General features: G+C 39.3%; 2 long non-coding RNA genes across 2 annotated transcripts in view; one reads left to right on the top strand and one right to left on the bottom strand.

Annotated features, from left to right (window-relative positions):
• The window catches only part of LOC129639000 (uncharacterized), a 25,325-nt gene extending 16,317 nt beyond the window's left edge, over positions 1 to 9,008 (bottom strand). The window contains exon 1 of the long non-coding RNA XR_008708127.1: positions 7,996 to 9,008. This is a non-coding gene — a long non-coding RNA (uncharacterized LOC129639000). The remainder of the gene's footprint in view (positions 1 to 7,995) is intronic.
• On the top strand, positions 7,609 to 13,181 carry LOC129639005 (uncharacterized). The gene is made up of 3 exons (XR_008708128.1): positions 7,609 to 7,729; positions 12,625 to 12,737; positions 12,928 to 13,181. It is a non-coding gene; the product is annotated as an uncharacterized LOC129639005 (long non-coding RNA).
• Positions 13,182 to 18,150: the final 4,969 nt, after the last annotated feature.

The following is an 18,150-nucleotide window of genomic DNA, read 5'->3' on the forward strand; positions in this document are numbered from 1 at the left end:
CTTGGAGTCTGAATGAAACAACCTGTAATCATTTGTATGGAGATGTTGCTAAACATATTTGTAACCTCAAAGAGGTCCTCATTCACTGGGACAGGAACAAACTCAGAAGAGATGGATTTTCCCAAGGGTACCACTTCTATTTAGTGTGTTAGTACCTTTGTAACCTATTGGACTGAGGACACTGTGGGAACAGCCTAGAGAGACTTCACCCTTTGCACAGAGACAAGGAATCTAAAGGGACAGGAGCCTTGTGGCAAAAAAAAAAAAAAAAAAGAAGAGAACAAAAGTGACTCATGCAGGTTTAATGGAGCAGGCACCTAACTAAACAATAATTACAGCTTCTCCACGATGTTGTCAGAGAGCCAGTCCCAGGCTGCATTTTGGAACCAAGGGTTAGCGTGTGAAAATAGAAGTCATTCTAAATAGAAGGGAAGCCCAGGAATTGGGGGTAGCATTCATGACTGTATTACTTCTGTGGCAACACATTGTTTTGAGTTACATGAATCATATTCACATGTGTCTTGGTGATGCCGCTTTCCTCCCTTAGGTTTGAAGTTAAAAAGCTGTAGGATTAGTCTTACCTGCCAGAGAGAACAATGGGGGTGAAGTGACACAAGCCAGGAGAGCTTTCCTGAATAAGGGATGCTGTGGTCGATTTACAATGGCTTCAAAATAACAATGATTACTAGAGGTGCTGGAGGAGGAGACATCCTGTAGCCTTGCGCTGAAAACTTGTAAACCTTTTAGGGTTAGTCAAAATTCCTGCAGAGCTTCTCCAGTGAAAGTGAAAGGAAAGGACTTCAGTCATGAAGACTGATCTCACACAGGTGAAATCTTGAGCGAAAAAAGTACTTAAGGATAACCGTCCTATCGATTTAATTTGAGACTGAGTTTATCAACTGCTTTTGGAGGCTGGCTGCCCTAATATACAGTGATACACTGAGCAGTTCCAGTTTCTTCCTTGTTGAAGAAACTAGTAGTGAGGATGCTTGAGAAGGAGGAGAACGCAAGTATCTACTTTAGATGTCATTTTCAGATTGAAAACTTCTTATAAATATTATTGCCAAAAATAATTGTTTAGGTCAATATTGCTCAACTGGACTGATTTTTGGATGAGCTCCAAAGCATATCTACTGGGAAAGTGAGGCCCCTTAGTAGGAAGAGTCTTCCTGTGGCCTGGGTCACTTGGCTCCTGCAGGACTTACTCCTGGCCAGCCTGCTGGTCCACATTTACCTCTAGGAAGGAGAAATTTGCAACTGAGCAGATGCTTTACATTAGCAAGTGGCCAAGCTATTGGCTAGTTCTTGGCATTTAGTTATCAACATTCTTCTGCCAACTTGGCACACAGTCTGGAGGCCATGTGAAATAGGACAGAATGAAATATTCAGTCGTTATTTCACAATTTACATTTTACCATAACTAAAAAAGAGGCATCAGTGAAGACTCTAGATGTAACTCCAGCTTTGAACTCCAGTTGAATTTTCAGTTTTCATATTAAGAAAACCATAATTATTCAATCTTCAAAATATGTTGCTGCCTGAATACTGGGAAGGCTAGAAGAATAAATTCAGTGCTGATAGATGCAATTTGTGTGCATGTATAACTCGGGTAAAAATAGACCTAACTTTAAGACATGAAAAAATGTGATATGTGTGGACATGTACAGTCACACACATACAATATATAGATATGGATACAGACTGATATATATGTATATATAGATATGATGTATATGTATATATGCTGCTGCTGCTGCTGCTGCTAAGTTGCTTCAGTCGTGTCCGACTCTGTGCGACCCCATAGACGGCAGCCCACCAGGCTCCCCCGTCCCTGGGATTCTCCAGGCAAGAACACTAGAGTGGGTTGCCATTTCCTTCTCCAATGCATGAAAGTGAAAAGTGAAAGGAAGTCGCTCAGTCATGTCTGACCTCACGACCCCATGGACTGCAGCCTACCAGGCTCCTTCGCCCATGGGATCTTCCAGGCAAGAATACTGGAGTAGTTTGCCATTGCCTTCTCCGATATGTATATACAGATATATAGAAATAGATATGCAGATAGTAGAGATAATAGGTAATTTTTTGTTTTATGCATATTGTAAACAACTAGAGATTCTATTTCAATTATGTAAATTGTATCCAAATGTATACAGTATGATGTATAAAATAGATAACTGATGAGAACCTACTGCATAACACAGGGAACCCTACTCAATGATCTGTGCTGACCTAAATGAGGAAGGAAATCTAAAAGACAGTGGGTATATGTATATGTATAGGTATGACTGATTCACTTTGCTGTGCAGCAGAAACTAACAAAACATTGTAGGGCAACAATATTCTAATAAAAATGTTTAAAAATAAAATGAAGTGTGTCCAAGTATATAAAAGGAAGAAAATCAGCAACCACTGATTATTTTTACTTAACTCGTGTGAGCACTGGTGAGAAATCCTATTCTGACTAATGCCTGAACAACTAAAATTGTATTAGGTTTTAGATGCAAACATGTGTATTATGATACTAGTATTCAAATAACAATAATACTAGGATCTATAAATGTAAACTACCTGCTATTGAAGGAGGTATATAATTTTTTTAAAAAAATCATAATTTTAGAGGATCTTGTGACTTTGAGAACACAAATTTTTCTTGGCCCTTTCTAGCTTGATGACAAAGAAAGGTAGAATTTTTTTACTTTTATTTTTAAGAAATTCAATAGTTAGATCTGTGCCTACTCTCTGATTGGTTTTTGGACGTCTGTAAAGGGAACACCCCAACTGATAGGAAGTACCTTTCTCAGTAACTCAAGAATCTACCTGGAGAAGGTACTAAGAGTAAGCCAGGAAGACTAATGGAGATGACTTTGGGAGCATGAGATGTGACTTGTGTAAAGCGGAAGGGAGAAAGGAGACCATATTCTCAATTACTTTCCATCATATAAGCACATGGCCCTGAAATCTTCACACATGACTTTCTAAAGTGGGCAAAGAGACACAACAGGATTATATCAGAAAAAAGCCACAAACCCAGAGCTCCGTCTTTAGCAGGGAAGGAGAAATCCCAATACCTTGCTAAACTGACAAACTGAAAAATTGAATGTTTCAGTTTTAGAATTATCTCAAACTGTGTTCTTATTAAAATTAATTCCAAGGTGAATGAAAGATATTTTAAATGCCTAAAACCCTAAAGTTCTCTTTGGATGTATTCACTTTTGGGGTGATTTTCCTAACCAATCATAAAGTTTTTAAGTACAAAACTGACTTTAAACCCAGATGATTAGGAGAGTGGACTAGAAGAACCTGTACTTTGGAATCTACCTCTTATTACTAATATATTCAAATATAGGAAAACTATAACACGCAAGACCTCTCCACTAGAAGAGCTGTCCTGTAGGTACCTAATTTAGAGACAGTATTGTTAACAATGTTGACATTTAAGTGGCCATAGCTAAAGCTTTGCAAAGAATATTCTATTACAATAAATGTGAAAACCTACAGCTTTTCTTGGTGTTCAACAGAATATAAGTATGTTGGTTGACAGTGTGAAGGTTGAAACGACTTTCAGAACTAGAAAGTTTACCTGTAATCTGAACAAAGTACCTCTTAGAGAAAATCCTTTGATACAGTAGGACTACAGTACAGCTTCCCTGGTGGCTCAGACAGTAAAGAATCTGCTTCCAATGCAGGTGACCCAGGTTCGATCTCTGGGTTGGGAAGTTCCCCTGGAGAAGGGCATGAGAATCCACTCCAGGATTCTTGACTGGAGAACTCCATGGACAGAAGTGCCTGGCGGGCCACAGTCCATAGGGTCACAAAGATTCTGACATGACTGAGCAACTAACACTTTCACTTTCTTTCTTTCACAATAGCAAGAAAATTCATGGCACACAGGTCTACTTCCCTGAGCTCTGGACCTGGGACCAGAGTTAGTTATACATGACCACATTTTCTTCTTCACAGAACTAGCCCACTTTCAAGACTCTAGCCCTCCTCTGCTACAAGAATATTCTAATTGGATGCCCCATCAGATGAAACACAATGTTTCTATACCTGAGTGGACCATATCATCCACAAGTCCCTCCCTCCACCCCCAAAAAGAAATCCCAAACTCCTTCCCTTTCCATTTGGATCAGCTGACAAGTACAATATGTTTTTAATTTTTTGTAATAACTCACTTCCTAACCTTTTATCCATGCCTGTCATTAGACTCAAGTCATACCCAAACTGTCGATACTCTTCCAAGAAGTTTTTGTTTCTCTCTACTCTTTTTAGCTTGACTTCATTGATGAGCTAATCCCCCAGAACTTTACTTTTTAGTTGGCATCTCTTTTGCTAAAAACTCTCCATGTCTGTTCACTCCCTCCTAAGCCTGGGAAATAATGACTCCCACAAGCAACTGATTTCCTATTTCTTCTCATGACCAATGCCTGAGTGTCTGAAAATGCCTGGTCATCCCAGCTCTCTTTTTTACACAGGCTACCACTCTCTCCTTTCCCATCCTCTTTGCCTCCAGTATCTCACTCAGGTACCAGTTTCTCCACAAATGTTTCAGTGACATCATCAGTCTTGTCTGCCTTCTACCTTACTTGGTACATAAGCTTTATCAGGGCAGATCCTGCAATTCAGAGATTACCTGTGGGGCTTCAGCCACAGGAATTCATCAATATTTCTAATTTGTTCATTTTAATTACAGGAAAACATTTTATACTATCATGATTTCAAAAAAGCTGCAAACCCCTAAAAAGTCATGTATTGGAATTTTACTGATTAAATTACATATTTAACAGAGAGTAGGGCTGAGTGTGGAGAAGGCAATGGCAGCCCACTCCAGTACTCTTGCCTGGAAAATCCTATGGATGGAGGAGCCTAGTAGGCTGCAGTCCATGGGGTCAATAAGAGTTGGACACGACTGAGCGACTTCACTTTCACTTTTCACTTTCAGGCATTGGAGAAGGAAATGGCAACCCACTCCAGTGTTCTTGCCTGGAGAGTCCCAGGGATGGGGGAGCCTGGTGGGCTGCCATCTATGGGGTCGCACAGAGTTGGACACGACTGAAGTGACTTAGCAGCAGCAGCAGGGCTGAGTGATTAAAGGAAGCTTTATAACAAATCGTTTTAAAAATGAAAATAAAATTGTAATATTAATAATCATTAGCAGATAGGTTTTGGTTTGCTAGAAACTTAAATATTCACAAATAAATTTTTTTAAATACTGGGTCATGGGAATTCTCTGGTGGTATGGTGATTAGGACTCCACACTCTCACTGCTGAGGGCCCAGGTTCAATCCCTGATTGGGGGACTGAGATCCCACAAGCCATGGGGCACAGCCAAAAAAAAGAAAAAACTGGGTCATGATTTATAATATTCAACAACTTCATGATTTGATTAAGTTTGGGAGTTAAGTAAATAACTTCTATGATAAATTACTATTCATCAGAAATAAATTATAATATTTTAAATTATCTTTTAATTTTCACTATTTTAATGATATTAATATCATATTTAGTAATTTTAATGACATTTTAATGACAAAAATTAACACTTGTGTAACACTCAGCAGATTTTTTTAAAATTTACTTAGAAACACATTAAGTTGGACTTCATAACATTTTAAGATAAGTAATGAATAGGGTTCCTATTTTAAAGATGAAAAAACTAAGGTTGAAGAACCACATATATTCATAAATTCATTTGATTCTCAACACTGAAGGATGGTTGTTTCTGTTTTTTGTCTTAGAGAAGAAACAACTGAAGTAGTGAGAGATTAAGTAACATATCAATAGTCATAAGGTTGATAAAGACCATATTTGGTATTGATAAATCCCAGTCTGTCCAACTCCAAAGTCTCTGTCTTTCTATACCTCTTTCAACACATGTCATGATATAGCACAAAGAGCACATACCATGACTGGGAATAAAAATATTTTTTACTGACTGTCTACTTCATATATCAGGGCCTCCCGGATGGCTCAGCAGGTAAAGAACCTGCCTACAATGTGGGAGACACAGGGGATGCAGTTTCAATTCCTGGGTCAGGAAGATCCCCTGGAGGAGGGCGTGGCAACCCTCTCCAGTATTCTCGCCTGGGGAATCCCATGGACAGAGAAGCCTGGCGGGCTACAGTCCCTGCGGCCACAGAGTCAGACAGGACTGAGCGCACGGGCGTGTGCACAAACACACATACATACACACACTTAATATATCAGACTGTCGTTTATCTTAACCATAATCATTTAAAATAGTTTTATTTAGAAGACTTGACACAATGTGTGTAAGGCATTACATTAGTAGATGGGGATAAAAGTTTGAAAATACAGATGACAAAACAGTTTGAGTAATAAAATGTCCATGCTATAACTAAGTAGGAGATAGGATTTGAAACCATGTCAATAAGAATCCAAAGAATAATTCATACAAAATCCTCCTAGATCCAGTTTTTGTCAAAAGAAAATACGAAATTCACATCTATTTCATAACTTTGCTAAAATTTTGTCATAAATCTAATTTTCATGATTTTTTTGAGACAATTATAAATTATGAGCCTATAAAGCATGATTACCCATTAAATACTGTGTTGAGAAAGTAATAACTAGATTCTCTTCTCTCCTTTGACTCTTCCAGGACTACTCACCTAGTCTAGTGTTAAAAACAATTCTTTGTTGGTGAAACTTCTTTGCATGTTACTTCAATTAGGTTATCACCCAAAATTATAGTGGTTTAACCACACTGGATTTTATATTACTATATTACATACATAAAGGAATATCACTCTGTATGCAAAATCTTCATATTACAAAACACAGTATGTAAAGGGGAAAAATCATTCTTTCTGACTTTGCCAACTTTCTTGGCACACAGTTTAAATATGAGCAGGTCAAATCATGTTAGAGTGCCTCTGTCTCCAGTAAAAAATATATATATATATATATATATTTTTTAAGTTTTTATAAAGTGATTTTCACTTTGAGAGTATTGTTTACAATTTTAATTTATTTATTTGACTGCACCAGGTCTTAGTTGTGGCATGTGGGATTTAGTTCCCACATTGAACACAGGCCCCCTGCATTGGGAGCACAGAGTCTTACACGGGACCACCCGGGAAGTCCTTTTCTCTAGTAAAATGTATTTTATAGTAGCAATCTAGATGGTGAGATCACACTATATGCATATCTCTTAAATAACCAGAAAATAGTTGTGTTTGTGTAAAAAGAATACAAATCAGAGGAAAACAAGCTTGGATTGTAATTCTGATTATATAAAAAAAAAACTTGCTGTATGATTGTAAGCAAGAAAACTCTCTGAGCCTGTTTCCTTTTTTTAAAAAATAAGATACAGGTGGCATTAAGTTCTACCCATGTGAAAAGGCAGGGTATCACCTTAAAAATAAACCTTAATGCTAAGAATTCCACCATGTGTTTTAAGAAAGAGCAGCATATACCAACATAGCAATTTGGTTTACGTTAATCTTCCAGTAAGTGAGACACAGCTGGACAGCTAAAGATTGGGAGGAGGCCAAGACAGGAAATGCTCTTTCCAGTTCTTTCTGCATTATATTAAGTGACCATGGGCAGGTTATTTAAATTCTCTCTGTCTGGGTGTGTCCTTCTGTGGTACTAGGGAGCTGTCAGAATGTCTTTTTATTTTTCAAATTCTCACAAACTTAGAAAAATGAAGTCCCTTGAAAACTCCAAATATCCTTATTAGTAATTTTACAACAATTAAAATCAGGTAATGTAAGAATTTTTTTTTAAACTATTCACAGGCCAGGCAACTTTAGACTAAAATAAATCAATTCAACCAAGAGAGAAATTTAAACAATCAAATTGGCTATTTCATATTGTATAGACCTCTTGACATGATTCATTTACTGATCTGTATGGAGGGTGTGCATTTCTTTATTTCCTTCTTCCCCCTTAAAGCCCAGCCCTCCCAGGGATGCCTGTGGTACTCTGCCCTCGGTCTCAACCATTTCTGTGCACATTGACTTGACTTACTGCTGCCAGCATCTCTCCACCTCAGGGCTTTCCTGAGCAGTGAGGCCTGTTCCTCCATGGCTGTTAACAGACTGGGAATGCCCAAGGACTAATGACTTTACTGAGTAGCCCTCCTCCAAAGCAGAGCAAACACCTGAGCCCTGTCTCAGATTAGTGAGCTCTGCGCGTTCTCCAGCTTCTCTAGTGGATTGAGTTCTGGCTGCCCACACCCTTCACTGAATATCTTTCCTGTTTTGTGCCACCCTTCCACTTCCCTCGAGTGCTTTCCGGGATCACCTACTAAATAAACTATTTAGAAACAAATCTCTGTTTCAGGATCTATGTCTAAGAAAACCCAAACTATGCACCGTCATATAGAAGAGCCCAATGTGATATGTTAGGGGTTAATTTCTGTCTCTCACTCTGCCCCCCAAATATGTTGAAGTCCTAATCCACAGTACCTAGGGACGCAATCATCTTGATGTCTGTATCCCCAGTACTTCAGAATGTGACCTTATTTGGAAATAAGGATGTTGTTGATGTAATTAGTTAAGATGAGATCATTAAGGTGGGCTGTAATACAATATGCCTTGTATCCCTAAAAGAAGAGACACAGAGGGAGAGACACATAGGAAGGCAGCCATGTGATAATAGAGGCAAAGACTGGGGTGCAGCATCTACAAGTCAAGGCATGCCAAGGATGGATATCCACCAGCAGCTGGAAAAAGCAAGGAAGGATTCTACCTAGAACCTCAGAGGGAGCCTGGCCTTGCTGATATCTTGATTTATGACATCTAGCCTCCAAAATAGGAGAACAAATTTCTGTTCTTTAAGCCACCCAGTTAGGTGCTTTGTTACGGCAGCCCCAGGAAACTAACACAGGCTACAATGACTCTCCCTGGTTTTTTCCAGAGACCATCTTAACTGCTTGTTTTCTCACTTAGGCCTCCCTGCTCACCACTCTGGCATTCTTAAGTCCCTCCCTTTATACTTTGACTTTAATGACTACTTCTGTTTCTCCCTTAGTTTGGTCACATACTCATTCCTATTCTCTGATTCACTGACCTTCAGCTGCCCCTGGATTCTGAGCTCTGCAGAATCTTTTGAATTAGCACAGTGATTATCAAATTTTGACATAGATCAGAATCTTTCCACATACCAGTTAAAACACAGACTGTTGGGCTCTCACCCCAGAGTTTCTGATTCAGTAGTCTACTTAGGGTTGATAATTTATAATTCTAGCAAATTCAAGTTCCCAGATGCTGCTAATGTGGGACCACTCGTTGAAAATCTGATTACTAGGTTTCAAAATTTGTCAAAATTTCCCATTTTAAATCACCTTCTGTGGCTTGTTGTCACTCCAAAAGACTGATAACTTCCCTACCCCCATTTTCAAATATCAGAAGAGGATGAGTCCCATTCAGAAAGATGAAAATCTCCAGGCTTTCTGGTGCCAGAGGTCACCAGGAGCTCCTGGATAAGACTCACTGCTGATACACATTTTATATGCGAATACCAGACTCATTATTTCTAAAGCACAAGCATGATTGGACAGCTTCTCTGCTTATTTTTTTTTCAGGTTGAAATTTAAACTCCTTAGCATGATACAAAAGATCTAAACAGTCAATCCTCAAGGAAATCAATCCTGAATATTCATTGGAAGGGCTGATGCTGAAGCTGAAACCCCAATACTTTGGCCACCTGATGCGAAGAACTGACTCATTGAAAAGACCCTAATGCTGGGAAAGATTGAAGGCGGAAGGAGAAGGGGATGATAGAGGATCAGATGTTTGGATGGCATCACTGACTAGATGGACATGAGTTTGAGCAAGCTCCAGGAGTTGGTGATGGACAGGGAAGCCTCGCATGCTGCAGTCCATGGGGTCGCAAAAAGTTGGACAAGACTGAGCAACTGAACTGAACTGATCTCAGACTTGTCTAATCCTCCAGCCTCATCTCCCTTTTTTTGACCCATGGTGGAAGTAGGGTAGACACGGGGAAACAACACTTATTGCACACTCACTATAGACTGGTGGTGTACTAGCTGCATTATACGAGTTGCCTCATTCACCCAAACCTACAAGGAAGGAATTATTAATTTCCATTTTACAGATGAAGAATTAAGGCATCATCAGCTAGTAACTGACTAAACACAATTACTCTGCCTCTGACTATCCAAGCTGTGATTCAGATCCAAGTCCTTCTCAAATCTGTGCTCTGCTTACTTGGGTTGACCAAATATCCTAGTTTATCTGGGACAGTGCTTGCTTGCTCCTGTTATCCCAGATTAATTATGAAAAACACTCCTTTTCACTTGCAAAAGTATCAACCTGGTCTTGATGGTGAACTACAGTATAGCCCCCTCTTCCTGCTCTCTAAATCCGCCATGTTATCAGCTGTTTCTGGAATGCACCATTCTCATTCAGGATTCCATTTCTTCCTGTGTGCTGTTCTTTCTGCCTTAAATGTCCTTTACTTCCCTTGTTTCCTGGGAAAATTATGTCCAATTTTGGGGACTCTGCTCTGCTTCATTGTCTCTGGGAATCTCCCCAGTCCTCTAGCTATAGGCAATGGGTTTGATACACTCCTCTGAATTCCTCACACCCCATGTTTACTGTTATTCTATTCTGATCTTTCGAGTACTTGGCAATCCTCTCTACCAGCTTGGGAGTTCCTTAGTATTTGGACTGTGCCTTAATTACCTCTGTGTATCCATAGCACCTATAATTCTGCATGGCCCAGAGTGGATATTTATTAAATATTTGCTGAGCGATTGAATAAGTGAAATAATAAAGTCAGGAAGATCTAGCTATCTGCAGAAATTATTATAAAATGTAGAAGCAGGCTCTTGCTAAAAGGCTTACACCAGCTCTGCTTCGCTTTACCTGAAGGCTGGCTGAGTTCTGAGTGATTGTTCAGAGGGGCTCTGACCAGCATCAGCATGCAGGCATTTTACTTGATGAAGTGGTCCTTCTGTTTGGGGCCTGAAATATTCTCAGTTCTCTGGGCTGTACCCCATCGCTGTCATGCGCCTTGTGCTCCATTTAAATATTTTCTTGTCCTCTCTTACTCTGTGGTTAGGAGTCAGACTATATGGGTTGGAATCTTCACTCCACCATTTCCTAGTGGGTGACCATTTGAAAACCTCTGAAGTTTCCTAAGCCTCAGGTTCTTCATCTGAAAAGAGGTAAAATTAACAGTACCTAGCTGAGAGGATTTTTATAACAATTAAATAAGTAAGTGGTTAACGTAGTTGCTGGAACATAGTAAGAACCACTAAATGTTAGTTCTTGTTTTTAGTAATAGCATAATTATGCCTCCTCTTTGCTATGCTTTCATATCAGACTAGAAACCTTGTTTTCTAGAGTGGTCTATTTTTCCATCTCTGTCCTTCAGGACTTACATTAATTTTAGTTGTCTCAATATATGTTGCATTCCCTACAAACTGTAAATCACCATAGGTATTCCACCACCCCTCTGGGCTCCTAGTCCTTCCTTGCCTGATGCTAGCACTGTTCCCTAGAAGCTTTTTAAAATAAACCTCTGTGTAACTGGCTCACCAGATTAACTGACTGTCCTTGTGTGTTTCTGCTAGTTGGCAGAGGGATTAAAGCAATAGCACTAGGGACACCGAAGCCCAGAGTGATGAAGAGAAGAAAGTGAGAAGTGAAGCAATATGAAAATGTGGAGTAATGCAAGTCATCATCATGATGATCACCACTTCATTCTGAGCTCCAAAGATGCATGGTTCGCTGGACAGGCCTGTTTACTCAGCACGGAGGACTTTTTCCTAAGAGGCTGCAAGGAGAAGCTCACTTTGTCCCCTCCATGGAGGGAAGAAAGGAGACAAGATTCACCTGCCCATCCCTCCCAGCTCTCATTTCCTGTCACGATTCACAAGGAGACATCTTCCAACGTGCATTACCAGGGGCCTTAGTAACCACTCCAAAAGCCAGGGAAGATGACTTGCTGTGAGTGGGTGCCACCAACAGAAAGGAGGAGGAAGGTCATCCACGCAACCTGAGAAGATGCAAGAGAATTGTGCCCACTACCCTGACTCTCTAGTTGCCTGATTAAAAGACTGGACTGATAACTCGCTGTGTCAAAACTCATGATCAGTAGGCTATTCTCTAGTATTCTGCAGTCATCTGGTCTAACCAGATAAATTCTCTGTCTATGGTTTTCTTCAGGCAAGAATGTTGGAGTGGGTAGCCAATCCCTTCTCCAAGGGATCTTCCTGACACCAGGATCAAATCTGGGTCTCCTGCATTGTGGCCAGATTCTTTACCATCTGAGCCATCATAGAAGACCAGTATTCTCCATTCTTCCAGTCTAACTAGATTAAGTACATGCTTGTTAAGAATCTGTTATGTCTATTCCTAAATTTTCCTGCCATTTGCACTTGTTATTATAATCACAATTTAGTTACATATCACATAAGATGATAAAATATGAATGTAAAAAAGAATGGGAGGTATTTGTATGTAAACTAAGGAGAGTGTTTTGGGAAGACTTACTCTATAAAAAGTGCTGTCAGAGTAGTTATATTGAGAGAGACAACTGTAAAATATTTGCAAGAGGCCAACGTAAAAAGCCAGAAGAAACTGTACTCAGATTGTATCATCCGTAACTTTACGTTCTTTCTCCAAGGAAAATCATATATAAAGCATCTTGTGTGGTACCTCACAGAAGACAATATGGAACTCCAGTCAGCAAATTCATAATCAAAGAAAAGCCCTTGGCTAATAACAACTAAGATACAGGTATTTTATATATATCTACTTATTATAAATTTAAAATAATTTTTAGAGTTATATATACACTATGTTTTAAGATTCTTTACCAGCATTTTTTATTTCCCAACTCAGATAGGTCTTGGTTATGCTGTGATAACAAACAATCCCCAAGCCTCAGTGAATAATACAACAAATGTTATTTCTTGTTCTCTCTAAGACTTCGGCTCCTGGAAGCCTGTTCTCCATGGATGACCGGCCAAAGCATTTACCATATGAGGCATGTGCCCTTCTAGGAAAACATGAAAGAGGAAGAGGAAACATGAGAAATCCTGAACAGGCTCCTTGATGCCACCTCTAAGTGGTACTCTTCAATGCTGCATCTTAGCCAAAGAAAGCCACATGGCTGCACCTATATGCAAGGAGGTGGGGAAGGCTAGTCTTCCCAGGTGCCAGAAGGTGAGGAGAGTTGGAAATGTTGGAGAGGAGCAGTGATGTTCACCACACCAACCTACCGCTGTCCCTAGCATACAGAATAGGAGGACAGCTGCTCGACTAAGTGAAGGAGCTTGAGGCAGAGAAATATACCAGTTCTCCCTTAAGTAATGTAAATAAACAGTTAGTTAGATAGATTGATTAGTGACTATATTTGATAGATTAGTGATATTTTCAAAACTATTCTTTATTTCTGAGAGATCGTAACCAAATAAAGCAATTCCAGCGAAGACTTTTAAATAATAGTTCAGTCAAGAACCTCCAAAAGTTTATTTCAGCCCACATAATTTATTGTCATCAAAATATAAAATATATTCTCCTAATCATGCATTCTACTTTTATAGAATACTGATGCATTAACCCCTTCTACTAAAAAATCCATTTATTAGCAATTGACTACCAATACGATAGTCCTTAAGTGACTGCTATTCCGAAAGTTCAACCAGAAAATATTTTGTATTTGAAAAATGATTCTAAAAACTATCCAATAATATTCTTTGACATTTTTCTCTTCTTCTCCTGGTTCTACTCCACCCCGCCTTCTTTACTAACTCCAGTTTTCAATGTCTATTGTTAACTTAAACTTTTTTAAACAAAATCATTTTGAACTCCAAAAGTGGTGCCTATTTAATCTACTTTATATTTAGCTGTATTTCAATATTTATGCTGCTCTCTTCTAGCTTTTGTTTATTTGCTTATAAACTAGTTTTGTCAAACAAAATATTTATTGAATATGTGTCATATCTCAGCTTGTGTCCATACATGTTCTACCAATGAGTAGAATTTTTGTGTGCATTTATTCATCTGTCTACTCAATACACCCTATCCCAGGCCCAATTTTGTTGACTTAAGTCTGCTTACAATAAACAACAGCTCCAGTCCAACAACTGGGTCACTAGGGAAAGAGAAGGGGATATCTTTTCTTGGCCATTATACTCTCCATATAGGGATTTCCCCAATGGCTCAGCAGGCGAAGAATCCGCCTCCAATGCAGGAGACATAGGAGATGCTGGCAACCCACTCCAGTGTTCTTGTCTGGAAAATCCCAAGGACAGAGGAACCTGGCAGGCTATAATCCAGAGTCACAAAGAACTGGACATGACTGAGCACAAGCATGTGCACATATTGTCAGTATAATGACTTACTTTCCTAATGAATGGCTTCTTCATTAGAAGTAACTACTTTCAAATACCTATAACACCTCCAAAAGTTTTTTGTCTTTAGAAAAGGAGACATTGTGCTTTTTATTTTATTTTTTATATTTCCATGACTAATTGGTATACTTTTCAATCTGCCTATGATATGTACTGAATCATTAGTGAGAAGTTATATAACAAACTATTATGGTATAAAAATGTCAAGCTGGGGAGGTGTCAAGGTGAGGTCTGTTTAGAGAAGGAAAGCTGGATCAACCTCCTTTCCTTCCTCTTTAGTCTAAGCAGCAGCCAAGTGTGGTATGAGGTTTCGGTGGAAGGGGAGGGAGGAGGTGCGGTTAGAAAGTACTTCCTGGTGATTCTGATAGGCTCCTCCCACTTCACACACACACACACACACACACACACACACCCCTGCACAGAGTCCCAGCTAAGGACCTGTGGACTGGAGGGAAAATCACAGCACTTGGGGAAAACTCTGCTCTACTGCTTACTAGGTCTACCATGGCCTGCAGCAATTACCTAACTCTCAGCCTCAGTGTGCTCATCTGATACATCATTTATCTCCTAGTGTTATTCTGAACGTGAAATAAGATAATAATCATAAAGAGTCTTAATATTGTGTATACTCACAAACTGGTTTGAAACATCATATTGAAGTCAGTGTAACATGTTATCATCAATATCTTGGAAAATAATAATCAGCAATTAAAAATACTTAAAATAAGAACAAAATGCATACTGTGTGTTTAGAATTTAGACATCTAAGTCTACTACTTAATTTCCATTAGGTTGAATTTTTCTTATCTTTTGTGCTAATGTTTCTCAAAATTATAAAAAAGTCATTTATAAACTGGGTGTCACTACCCACTGGTGAGCAATGAAATAAATGAGTGGCTTGTAACTAGCATTTTTTAATGAAATAAATAGATGGGATAGAATAGAAGCAATCAGAACACATGGTTTCTTAACAAGAATAGTGTAACTTTGCAATAAATGCATAATGATGTAAATTCTATTTCATACTAAGTACTTTTTTTTAAGTTTGTAAAATTCTCTTCCAGAACAAACCCAAGTGAAATCTGGTATATTTTTCTACGATCAAATATATCTGATTTTATCTCATCATCTTCTTAATTAAGAATAATAAAATATAAAATGTTTTTGCTATCATTCAAGCCAAGTTTTTCTTTAGTAACTCCTGTATCATTATGTATCCTTTAGAATGTTTCTTATGCACCTGGTAGCTCACATAAAGTGAGTCTACGTGACAGCGAATAAGAAGTGATGTGCACACACCCCAAGTGTCTGCTGACCCACTGAGCAAATGGTGAATCCAATTAGAGGTACACCCTTCAGAGGAGGGACCTGTCCATGTAAATGCCTTTTAAATGTTTCCATCTCACATCAAGGACAGAATATAGCACCAAAGGAAAGAAGACAGCTGTCACAAAGACCAGAGGCAGTGGGAAGGTAGGGAGCGGGGTGTGGGGAGATGGGAGGGAGGTTCAAAAGCGGGGGGATATATGTATATCCATGACTGATTCATGTTGAGGTTTGACAGAAAACAAAATTCTGTAAAGCTATTATCCTTCCATTAAAAAAGTAATTAATTTAAAAAAAGACCAGAGGCACAGCAACTATGAGCAGCTGAGTCCTGAGGCAGTAACACCTTCCTGGTTTGCCTGCCCATTTAGGACGAGGTCACTAAACCAGGGTCCAACAGACAGCACAGACCTGGAAGACCCAGAAGCAGAGACACATCACAGGGTCCTTATATAACCTTTATAGATTATTTGCACTATTGGTTGGAGTCAACCATAGTTCTTATTCCAGAGTTTAGTCATTCTCAAGAAATCAAAAAATGCCATTTTTGTAAAGAATCTCCCCATATAAGGGAAATGGGTTATCCGCATTGATTAAGTCAGAATTCTGATGCCCACGGTGGACTGACACAGGTTAGCAGCCCCTTTCCAAGCCCGCCTTAGTGAGGCTAACGGTGTGTGGCGGTGCTCCCCACCGGGCACATGTATGAAGGGCCCACCAGACAAGAAGCCTTTCTGGCTCATCACTGCACCGCAGGAGGCCGTGGACCAAGTCGCAGGCTGTGACTTCCACGAAGCCTGTGACCAATTTAATACCGTATTACTCGCGTTTTCTGCACTAGGATTTCATTTGGTGACATCACTGGATACAACTGAAGTCGAAATTTGTGTGACCTTTCTGCAGGTGCTGCTTTTCACACACACACAAAAAAATCCACGTTATTTTACATAGTTTAGCCACAGTGCAGCAGTGCTTTAGGACTAGAAAGAAAGCTTGGGAAATCTAATGAGGTTGAAGAGAAATGTGAAAGTTAACGGCCTTAGCTTTAACAAAGGCTCGTCCTCCCTCAGGCTCTGAAGAGTCGGTAAGTGAGTTCAGTAACTGAAAATTAAATTAGAAGAAAATGCCACCTCTGCAGCTCCCGCTATCTTTAGCATTAATGGTAATAAGGATGGGGTGGAAGCCATGGACAAGCTCTCAGAGCCATACTTTCAGGCAAGGAAATCTGCTCCTACGCTGTGCTATAAACTTCCATCGAGTGGTATTTCCCCAGTCTCTCATCCTTTCCCTTCATAGCCATATTCTTACAGTATATCTCCTCTTTTCTTGTTCTGTTAGTTTTGCCCTATTAGTCTTAATTCCCATGTTCCTATCTTCCCCACTTCCTCGTGTCTTTCCTCAACAGTTTGGATGTTTCCCTCCCCCTCGTATATCTTTACAATAAAGAGTTTAACTAAGGCCAAGGTTTTTGTGGGTTTTGTTGTTCAGAATCTGAGAGAAAACAGCAAAAGATTCTCCAGTGCTAGGAAAGCACAAGGCTTTTGCCTTTATCTGGTCATATCAAATGAACAGGAACCACTCTCTCAGGACGGTATTATCAGGTTAAGTGATAAGGGTGAGCAGGAAGGACTCAGGCGCAGTGGCCCACATTTTTTAAAAAGGCAGGGACAGGGGCATGGAAAGAAAAACAAATTAGACCTTATCAGGATCCTTGCCATTCTTCAAAGAAGGATTTCTAAAAAACAATCAAGCAAGTTGTCAATTTGGCTAAAAATCAGCAATGCTTTAATATAATAAGATGGTACTGTCACTCCTTAACTTCTAAACAAATAACTGAAGAACCTAACTATATTATATAGCCATAAAGAAATAAAGGCTATTTTATCATAATTTGATTATGCTACAAAGCACTATGCATTGCAATTCGTGGATCTAATTTTAGTTGTAATAATCTCTTGCCCTGTTATGTAAATGGGAAAAGACTTTCTACAGGCTTCAGATAGAGATAAGCTTAGGATGGAAAGCATGCAAAAGCCATGGTTCAATTACTCTAAAGTGATCTGCATCATATGTTACAGTACATCTTTCTGCCTTTGCACAAAAGCTAGTATCTGCTGCAAATTAACTATCCTTGTCTAAATGCTTACAGATGCCCTCTGAGAGTTGACTGATTCAAATTCAACCCAAGTTGCACAACTACAAAATAACAGGAGGCATTGAAAAATTTCATAAGTATTTCCTTCTTCCATTAAATGGTCCCCCCCCCCAAATTTTGCCCTTCTGTTTCAAAACAAGACATGCTGACCTTTTCACCAAGTACATGTGCTTGCTTCTAGTTCTGTGGTCTCACCCATTGTACATAAGGGTCAACCACCAGGACTGTCCCATTTCACCTAAGTCTCTTCCGGCAACATAGATGCAAGTCCTGACCTGACCCCTGAGCGGACATAATTCTGACTCCAAACTTC

Source organism: Bubalus kerabau, chromosome 1 (genome assembly GCF_029407905.1).
Source record: "Bubalus kerabau isolate K-KA32 ecotype Philippines breed swamp buffalo chromosome 1, PCC_UOA_SB_1v2, whole genome shotgun sequence".
In the NCBI taxonomy this organism is placed as follows: Eukaryota; Metazoa; Chordata; class Mammalia; order Artiodactyla; family Bovidae; genus Bubalus; species Bubalus kerabau.